The sequence below is a fragment of the Hordeum vulgare genome, chromosome 5H (genome assembly GCF_904849725.1).
Source record: "Hordeum vulgare subsp. vulgare chromosome 5H, MorexV3_pseudomolecules_assembly, whole genome shotgun sequence".
NCBI classification, from domain to species: Eukaryota; Viridiplantae; Streptophyta; class Magnoliopsida; order Poales; family Poaceae; genus Hordeum; species Hordeum vulgare.
The window spans coordinates 492,659,907-492,670,882 of NC_058522.1; the positions used below are offsets into that span (position 1 = coordinate 492,659,907).

The window sequence follows — 10,976 nt, forward strand, 5'->3', positions numbered from 1 at the left end:
CCTAAAAGATGTTTTATGAATGTCTTCTCTTCTCATTCTTATCTGATGATAACCTGATCTCAAATCAAGTTTGGAAAACAGTTGTGCACCATGTAGCTCATCTAATAGATCCTCAATGACATGAATATTGAATTGATTTTCTGCACTTAACCCGAAAGCAAGTTTGAAAACAAGATCTGCTCTGTGAAGTGATGGAAGTAGTGAAGGTTTAGGCTTCGGATCTATGAAGTTCAGGTTTTGGAGTAGATGTCAGAGGCTAGCGCGGGTAGCCCTGTGGGAAACTAGAAAGAAGAGGCTAATGCACCTGCCCGACGGTGGGTGGGTTCAGCTCGATCAACTGGGATAGGAGTTTTTTCTCTATCTTGCTCCATGGTGTTCAAGCAGTGCGTCCAGAAAGTTGTGATTCATGGGAGGGAGCAGCTTCAATAGCTTTGGCTGTGAAAACTCTTGGTCTTGGAGCATCAGTGTCATCAGTTCACCCAAGATCAGCAGGACAAATAACTACTAGGTTTGTGCCCGAAAAGCGTCTTGCGTGACGGGGAAAGAGTGGAAAAAGAAAGAGATTCATCAACTATGGAATCTGACAGGTATCGGTATTGAACAGAGGGGGCTGTTCACAAAGCATCCCATGGATGGTAATGGTGCTTCCCCAGCTGCTGTTCCTACTCCTTTGGCTGGTGCCAAATCAGGTGACTTTGAAGTTGAAGCTTGCCCGCAGAACGATGTAACCATGCTAGTAGTACTATGATTGCCTTAGAGCACAGATGTCTCTATCCCTAGGAACGTGATGCTTAGGTGCGAGGTGAAACACAAGCAGGAGATCGAGAAAAGAAATCATACGGATTGCAACCTACAGATGAAGAATCTGCTTCATTGTTCCCACCATCTATATCAGATGTTTAATAAGAATAGGAATCGAATAAGCTGCTGATTGACTGGGGAAGCATTTGAAAAGAAAGGAAGGGTGATGCTTGTTAAACAAAGCTGCGTGTGGGGCCGCCACGTATAGCTGTAGTTTATGCTGTAGCATCGGTTATTTCCGTTATTGCTGTAGTAGCATCGGTTATTGCTCAGGTTACGAATGACCCAATCTATCTATGGAAACCACCCCTACTTTTAGTAGATGGAGATGTGCACCTAGAAAAGACGGATGAAAGAGAACCTGCCCTTCTGACTTCTTCTCTTGTCTGTCCTTTACGCAAAGCGATCTATGGTCTCAACAAGCCCCGATAGCGTCGGTTTTTGAAGTTCAGCACAGTGGTTATGTTATCCAGGCAGGGTTTGCTCGGAGTGATCATGATTCGGCCATGTTCGTATCAGTTTATCCTCGAGGACGTGCTATTTTGTTGTTGTATGTTGATGATATCAAACTGACTGGTGATTACTCCGTTACCATATCGCTGATCAAGTGTCGCCTTCATCAATTATTTGCTATGAAGGCGCTGACGTGCCCTAAGCCTTTTCTTGGCTTGGAGGTCGCACATTCTCCTCGTGGATATTTGGTATCTCAGATCAAATAACGTCATGACTTGATCACTCGAGCTCAACTCAATGATGAGAAGACTGTTGACACTCCCTTGGAGCTTTACGTTAAACTCCGTCCGGCTGATGGCTCACCATTATCTGATCCGACGCAGTACAGACAGTAGGTCGGCAATTTGGTTTATCTGACGATCTCTTGCCCAGATGGATTTTCCTAAGAAAGTCAGCCTTTCATGGCTGCCCCCCGGTCAATTCACTTTGCAGCAGTTCATCGGATTCTTAGATATATTCGAGGTACCTTTCCTCGAGCCGTCCTTTTTTCCGTCATCGTCTTCTTTAGAGTTGCGTGCAACTACTGATGCCGATTGGGCCTTCAGATAGGTGCTCAACTACAGGCTTATCTATTTTATGGGGAGACGAGACACTATCTTGGATGAGATAAAAGCAATAGACAGTTGCTCCTTCCACTGCCGAAGCGGAGTACCGTGCCATGGCACACTACTAGATAGATTGTATGGCTCCGTTGGTTACTTTCTGATCGCGGGTTTCATTTGAAAAACCCCAACGCCATTCATCTTGCGTCAAATTCGGTCTTTCATGCAAGAGTTTCATTTTTGGCCGCTACTACGTTCGTCGAAAACTTCTTGATGACACCATCATCTCATTACCTTATTTTTTCCCTTCGACTTCGGCTATGACCAATGCCCCACCTAGCTGAATAGGCGTAACAAAGCTACCTGAAAAAGGCAAGGTGCACCTTAAATTGAAATCGACAAATTTCGTTTTGCCAGATGGATTCTTTAGAAAGATTCCCGGATAAAGTTCAGTATAATATTTAGTTAGAATCTAAATAAAGGCGCATACGTGGGCGGGCAGGGGGCCCCACTACTTCTTCATTCAGGGGGGCTAGCCTCATGACTTCCCACTGGGCAAGGGGTGCACCTAACCCACCTACTCACTCATCAATTACGGTGTTCAGCTGACTTGCACAGAAAGACCCCTATTGTTTAGTAATTTGGCGCCCCATCTTTTGATTGACTGTTGTCAACTAATCTTTTCAATGTTCAATTCTACTCTATGTTAGAACATTTCTGTGAATGCTATTTTGATCTAAGTGGTCCTATTCTCGGTCCCGTGCTAGGAAGCATTACTCCTCTTTTCATTCCATATTCTTCAATAAGACCGATACGATTGATTAGTCTGTGCGTTTCTCTTACTACTTTTTTGTATCCCCCTGTTCCTCGGATATAATTCGATCCTTCTACGGCCAAATCTCAATTTGTGGAAAGCCCTCGATGGCTTCCTTATGAAAACATCCATTTGTATATGGGTATAGACGGTCTTTCATTATTCTTCGTGATATTGACCACATTTCTGATCCCTATTTGCATTTCAGTGGGTTGGTCTAGTATGAGAAGTTTTGGGAAAGAGTATATTACAGCATTTCTAATTCGTGAATTTCTAATGATCGCCGTGTCCTGCATGCTGGATCCTCTACTATTCTATGTTCTTTCCGAAAGCGTGCCAATCCCTATGTTGTGCGGAGCTGAGCATCTTCTATTCGCTGGGATCAAGCTTTTCCTCTGCAAGGGCCTTGTGCAGTAAACCCCCTACGGGCGGTCCCCCGTCGTCGTAAAGTAGTAAAGGTCCCCGCGAAGCTTTCGGGAAGAGGGGTAGTCTTGTGTGTAAGCATAGCATTTCTGGTCGAACCACCGAACCACACATCTTTTTTTGGTGGGAGGGTACTCCGAGTAGTGGGTACCTCGTAGGACCTCGACCCGCCTACTCAGGTCTTGTATGGATATGCAGGAAGGGGTGCTCCTAGGTGTGTGTAGGGGGTGTGTTTGTTCGCGAGAATGGATTCCTCGTCAAGTCAGGGGGGGTGTGGACACACTTGCACGAATTCGGGTAACGGCTACAAGGGATAAAAATAAAGGAAACTGTACCCGACCAGGGATGGACGTAAACTCGTAAGCTACCGAGGGTAGGGATAATCGTCCAGGTCTTATTTCAAAAAAAAGCCGCCCCGCCACTGCAGGCAGGTTAGTTCCTTTGTCGTTGCCGGAGAATTCTTGGCGAAGAGACCTTAGGATAAGTTGCTAAAACAAACGGAGGGGAGGGTCGACCCGTTCAGTAGAATTCCGAAGAAAGACTGTTGGCAGCAGGTGGAGACATTTCTTTGGCCCCCTTCCAAATAAATGCGGGCAGGGTAGAGCTCGGCAGAGGGTTCGAGAATAGGGTAGGGTTTTTTACGGTCGGGTCCCCTACCACTAGTTCGGCTAGCCTTCTTTCGGGCAGGAAGCAGGCCTAAACGACGGGCGGGCATCTCCCGCTATGCAAGCAGCATTGTTCGCCACCACCCGAGAAGCAAAAGATTCGAGAGTCAAGGAGGAAAATACAAGCATAGTGGTCTAATGACAAGGGTCGACGACGGAAGCTCGGGACGGAGCCGTATGATGCGGAAGTCTCACGTACGGTTCCCTGAGAAGGGAGTGGCTACCCACTGGAGCTTCGACCTGTTGGGGAACGTCGCATGGGAAACAAAAATTTTCCTACGCACACGAAGACCTATCATGGTGATGTCCATCTACGAGAGGGGATGAGTGATCTACGTACCCTTGTAGACCGTACAGCAGAAGCGTTAGTGAACGCGGTTGATGTAGTGGAACGTCCTCATGTCCCTCGATCCGCCCCGCGAACAATCCCGCGATCAGTCCCACGATCTAGTACCGAAGGGACGGCACCTCCGCGTTCAGCACACGTACAGCTCGACGATGATCTCGGCCTTCTTGATCCACCAAGAGAGACGGAGAGGTAGAAGAGTTCTCCGGCAGCGTGACGGCGCTCCGGAGGTTGGTGATGATCTCGTCTCAGCAGGGCTTCGCCCGAGCTCCGCAGAAACGCGATCTAGAGGAAAAACCGTGGAGGTATGTGGTCGGGCTGCCGTGGAAAAGTCATCTCAAATCAGCCCTCAAACCTCCGTATATATAGGTGGGAGAGAGGGGACCTTGCCTTGGGGCTCAAGGAGCCCCAAGGGGGTCGGCCGAGACAAGGGGGGAAGGTCTCCCCCCCCAAACCGAGTTGGACTTGGTTTGGTGGGTGGGAGTCCTTCCTTCCCTTCCCACCTCCTTCCTTTTTTTTTCTTTCTCTTTGATTTTTCTTCCAATGCGCATAGGGCCCTTTTGGGCTGTCCCACCAGCCCACTAAGGGCTGGTGCGCCACCCTCAAGGCCTATGGGCTTCCCCGGGGTGGGTTGCCCCCCCGGTGAACTCCCGGAACCCATTCGTCATTCCCGGTACATTCCCGGTAACTCCGAAAACCTTCTGGTAATCAAATGAGGTCATCCTATATATCAATCTTCGTTTCTGGACCATTCTGGAAACCCTCGTGACGTTCGTGATCTCATCCGGGACTCCGAACAACATTCGGTAACCAACCATATAACTCAATTACGCATAAAACAACGTCGAACCTTAAGTGTGCAGACCCTGCGGGTTCGAGAACTATGTAGACATGACCCGAGAGACTCCTCGGTCAATATCCAACAGCGGGACCTGGATGCCCATATTGGATCCTACATATTCTACGAAGATCTTATCGTTTGAACCTCAGTGCCAAGGATTCATATAATCCCGTATGTCATTCCCTTTGTCCTTCGGCATGTTACTTGCCCGAGATTCGATCGTCAGTATCCGCATACCTATTTCAATCTCGTTTACCGGCAAGTCTCTTTACTCGTTCCGTAATACAAGATCCGCAACTTACACTAAGTCACATTGCTTGCAAGGCTTGTGTGTGATGTTATATTACCGAGTGGGCCCCGAGATACCTCTCCGTCACATGGAGTGACAAATCCCAGTCTTGATCCATACTAACTCAACTAACACCTTCGGAGATACCTGTAGTGCATCTTTATAGTCACCCAGTTACGTTGCGACGTTTGATACACACAAAGCATTCCTCCGGTGTCAGTGAGTTATATGATCTCATGGTCAAAGGAACAAATACTTGACACGCAGAAAACAGTAGCAACAAAATGACACGATGAACATGCTACATCTATTAGGTTGGGTCTAGTCCATCACATGATTCTCCTAATGATGCGATCCCATTATCAAATGACAACACTTGCCTATGGCCAGGAACCTTGACCATCTTTGATCAACGAGCTAGTCAACTAGAGGCTTACTAGGGACAGTGTTTTGTCTATGTATCCACACAAGTATTGTGTTTCCAATCAATACAATTATAGCATGGATAATAAACGATTATCATGAACTAAGAAATATAATAATAACTAATTTATTATTGCCTCTAGGGCATATTTCCAACAGTCCCCCACTTGCACTAGATTCGATAATCTAGTTCACATCACCATGTGATTTCAACGAATCCAACACCCATATAGTTCTGGGGTCTGATCATGTCTTGCTCGTGAGAGAGGTTTTAGTCAACGGTTCTGAAACTTTCAGATCCGTGCGTTCTTTACAAATCTTTTATGTCATCTTATAGATGCTGCTACTACGTGCTATTCGGAAATGCTCCAAATATCTACTCTACTATACGAATCCGTTTCACTACTCGTAGTTATTCGGATTAGTGTCAAAGCTTGCATCGACGTAACCCTTTACGATGAACTCTTTAACCACCTCCATAATCGAGAAAAATTCCTTAGTCTATTTAGTTACTAAGGATAACTTTGACCGCTGATTAGTGATTCAATCATGGATCACTTTCTGTACCTCTCAACAGACTTTGAGTCAAGGCACACATCAGGTGCGGTACTCAGCATGGCATACTTTAGATTCTATGGCTAAGGCATAGAAGACGACCTTCGTCTATTCTCTTTATTCTGCCGTGGTCGGGTTTTGAGTCTTACTCAAATTTACACCTTACAGCGCAACCAAGAACTCCTTCTTTGCTGATCTATTTTGAACTCCTTCAAAAAACTTGTCAAGGCATGCATCTTATTGAAACTTTCATTAAGCGCTTTTGATCTATCTCCATAGATCTTTGATGCTCAACGTTCAAGTAGCGCAATCCAGGTATTCCTTTGAAAACTCCTTTCAAACAACCTTATATGCTTTTACAGAAATTCTACATTACTTCTGATCAACAATATGTCTACCACATATACTTATCAGAAATTCTATAGTGCTCCCACTCACTTCTTTGGAAATACAAGTTTCTCATAAACCTTGTACAAACCCAAAATCTTTGATCATCTCATCAAAGTGTATATTCCAACTCCGAGATGCTTGCACCAGTCCATTGAAGGATCACTCGAGCTTGCATACTTGCTAGTATCTTTAGGATCGACAAAACCTTCTGGTTGTATCACATACAATGTTTGCTCAAGGAAACCGTCGAGAAAACAATGTTTTGACATCCTACGTGCAATATTTCATAAATAATGCATCAATAATTAACATAATTCTAACAGACCTTTAGCATCGCTACGAGTGAGAAAGTCTCATCATAGTCAACTGTTTGATCCTGTCGAAAACATCTTTGCGACAAGTTGAGCTTTTCTTAATAGCGACTTATCACCATCATCGTTTGTCTTCTTTTAAAGATCCATTTTACTCAATAGTCCTATGACCATCAAGTAATTCTTCCAAAGTCTACACTTTGTTTTTCATACATGGATCCTCTCTCGGATTTCATGGCTTCCAGCCATTTGTCGGAATCTGGGCCCACCATTGCTTTCTCCATAACTCGTAGGTTCACTGTTGCTCAACAACATGACCTCCAAGACAGGGTTACCGTACCACTCTGCAGTAGTACGTGACCTTGTAAACCTACGAGGTTTGCAGTAACTTTGATCCGATGCTCGATGATCACCATCATCAGCTTTCACTTCAATTGGTGTAGGCGCCACAAGAACAACTTCCCGCGCCCTGCTACACACTGGTCGAAGTGATGGTTCAATAACCTCATCAAGTTCTACCACCCTCCCACTCAATTCTTTCGAGAGAAACCTTTCCTCGAGAAAGGATCCGTTTCTAGAAACAAACACTTTGCTTTCGGATCTGAGATAGGAGATGTACCCAACTGTTTTGGATATCCTATGAAGATGCATTTATCCGCTTTGGGTTCGAGCTTATCAAACTGAACCTTTTTCACATAAGTATCGAAGCCCCAAAATTTCAAGAAACGACAGTTTAGATTTCTCTAAACCTCAGTCTATACTGTGTCATCTCAACGGAAATACGCGGTGCCCTATTTAAAGTGAGTGTGGTTGTCTCTAATGCATAACCCATAAACGATAGTGGTAATTCGATAATAGACATCATAGTATGCACCATACCAAATAGTGCATGGCTATGACGTTCAGACACATCATCACACTATGATGTTCCAGGTGGCATGAACTGCGAAACAATTTCCACATTGTCTTAACTGCGTACCAAAACTCGTAACTCAGATATTCATTTCTATGATCATATCGTAGACAGTCTATCCTCTTGTTACGACGAACTTCACTCTGAAACAGAATTGAACTTTTCAATATTTCAGACTTGTGATTCATTAAGTAAATACTCTTGTATCTACTCAAATCGTCATTGAAGTAAGAACATAATGATATCCACTGCGTGCCTCAGCACCCATTGGATTGCATACATCAAAATGTATCACTTCCAACAAGCTACTATCTTGTTTCATCTCAATGAAAACAAGGCCTTGCTCATGTGGTATGATTTGCATGTCACTAGTGATTCAAAATCAAGTGAGTATAAAGATCCATCAGCATGGAGCCTCTTCATGCAATTTATACCAACATGACTCAAGCGGCAGTGCCACAAGTAAGTGGTACTATCATCATTACCTCGTATCTTTTGGCACCAATATCATGGACATGTGTAACACTACGATCGAGATTCAATAAACCATTGAAGGTGATTATTCAAGAAAATAGAGTAACCATTATTCTCTTTAAATGCATAATCGTATTGCAATAAACACGATCCAATCATGTTCATGCTTAACGCAAGCACCAAATAACAATTATTTAGGTTTAACACCAATCCCGATGGTAGAGGGAGCGTGCGACGTTTGATCATATCAACCTTGGAAACACTTCCAACACGTATCGTCACCTCGCCTTTAGCTAATCTCCGTTTATGCCGTAGCTTTCATTTCGTGTTACTAATCACTTAGCAACCGAACCGGTATCCAATACCCTCATGCTACTACGAGTACTAGTAAAGTACAATCAACATCATGTATATCAAATATACTTCTTTCGACTTTTGCCAGCCTTCTTATCTACCAAGTATCTAGAGTTGCTCCGCCTCAGTGACTGTTCCCCTCATTACAGAAGCACTTAGTCTCGGGTTTGAGTTTAATCTTGGGTCTCTTCATTAGTGCAGCAACTGTTTTGCCGTTTCACGAAGTATCCCTTCTAGCCCTTGCCTTTCTTGAAACTTAGTGGTTTCACAAACCATCGACTTATTGATGCTCCTTGTTGATTTCTACTTTCGCAGTGTCAAACATCGCGAATCGCTCAAGGATCATTGTATCTATCCTTGATATGTTATTGTTCATCACGAAGCTCTCACAGCTTGGTGGCAGTGACTTTGGAGAACCATCACTATCTCATCTGGAAGATTAACTCCCACTTGATTCAAGTGATTGTCGTACTCAGACAATCTGAGCTCACGCTCAACGATTGAGCTTTTCTCCTTTACTTTGTGGACAAAGAATCTTGTCGGAGGTCTCGTACCTCTCAACAAGGGCACGAGCATGAAATCACAATTTCATCTCTTTAGAACATTACTTATGTTCCGTGACGTTTCAAAACGTCTTCGGTGCCTTGCTTCTAAGCCATTAAGTATTTTGCACTGAACTATCGTGTAGTCATCAGAAACGTGTATGTCGGATGTTCACAACATCCACAGACGACGCTCGAGGTGCAGCACACCGAGTGGTGCATTAAGGACATAAGCCTTCTGCGCAGCAACGAGGACAATCCTCTTCAAAGTTTGCTACTATCAACTTTCAACTAAATTTTCTCTAGGAACATATAAAAACAGTAGAGCTATAGCGCAAGCTACATCGTAATTCGCAAAGACCATTAGACTGTGTTCATCACAATTAGTTCAATTAATCATATTACTTAAGAACTCCCACTCAAAAAGTACATCTCTCTAGTCATTTGAGTGGTACATGATCCAAATCCACTATCTCAAGTCCGATCATCACGTGAGTCGAGAATAGTTTCAGTGGTAAGCATCTCTATGCTAATCATATCCACTATACGATTCATGCTCGACCTTTCGGTCTCATGTGTTCCGAGGCCATGTCTGCACATGCTAGGCTCGTCAAGCTTAACCCGAGTGTTCTGCGTGTGCAACTGTTTTGCACCCGTTGTATGTGAACGTTGAGTCTATCACACCCGATCATCATGTGGTGTCTCGAAATGACGAACTGTAGCAACGGTGCACAGTCGGGGAGAACACAATTTCGTCTTGAAATTTTAGTGAGAGATCACCTCATAATGCTACCGTCGTTCTAAGCAAAATAAGGTGCATAAAAGGATTAACATCACATGCAATTCATAAGTGACATGATATGGCCATCATCACGTGCTCCTTGATCTCCATCATCAAAGCACCGGCACGATCTTCTTGTCACCGGCGCCACACCATGATCTCCATCAACGTGTTGCCATCGAGGTTGTCGTGCTACTCATGCTATTACTACTAAAGCTACATCCTAGCAAAATAGTAAACGCATGTGCAAGCACAAATATTAGTATAAAGACAACCCTATGGCTCCTGCCGGTTGCCCTACCATCGACGTGCAAGTCGATATTATCTATTACAACATGATCATCTCATACATCCAATATATCACATGACATCGTTGGACATATCACGTCACAAGCATACCCTGCAAAAACAAGTTAGACGTCCTCTAATTTTGTTGTTGCATGTTTTACGTGGTGACCACGGGTATCTAGTAGGATCGCATCTTACTTACGCAAACACCACAACGGAGATATATGAGTTGCTATTTAACCTCATCCAAGGACCTCCTCGGTCAAATCCGATTCAACTAAAGTTGGAGAAACTGACACTTGCCATTCATCTTTGAGCAACGGGGTTACTCGTAGCGATGAAACCAGTCTCTCGTAAGCGTACGAGTAATGTCGGTCCAAGCCGCTTCAATCCAACAATACCGCAGAATCAAGAAAAGACTAAGGAGGGCAACAAAACGCACATCACCGCCCACAAAAAACTTTTGTGTTCTACTCGAGAAGACATCTACGCATGAACCTAGCTCATGATGCCACTGTTGGGGAACGTCGCATGGGAAACAAAATTTTTCCTATGCGCACGAAGACCTATCATGGTGATGTCCATCTACGAGAGGGGATGAGTGATCTACGTACCCTTGTAGACCGTACAGCAGAAGCGTTAGTGAACGCGGTTGATGTAGTGGAACGTCCTCACGTCCCTCGATCCGCCCCGCGAACAATCCCGCGATCA

General features: G+C 44.5%; 1 pseudogene; it reads left to right on the forward strand.

The window, feature by feature from the left end:
- The first annotated feature begins 2,396 nt into the window (after window positions 1-2,396).
- Window positions 2,397-3,702, forward strand: LOC123396457 (annotated as a pseudogene).
- The last annotated feature ends 7,274 nt before the right edge of the window (window positions 3,703-10,976 follow it).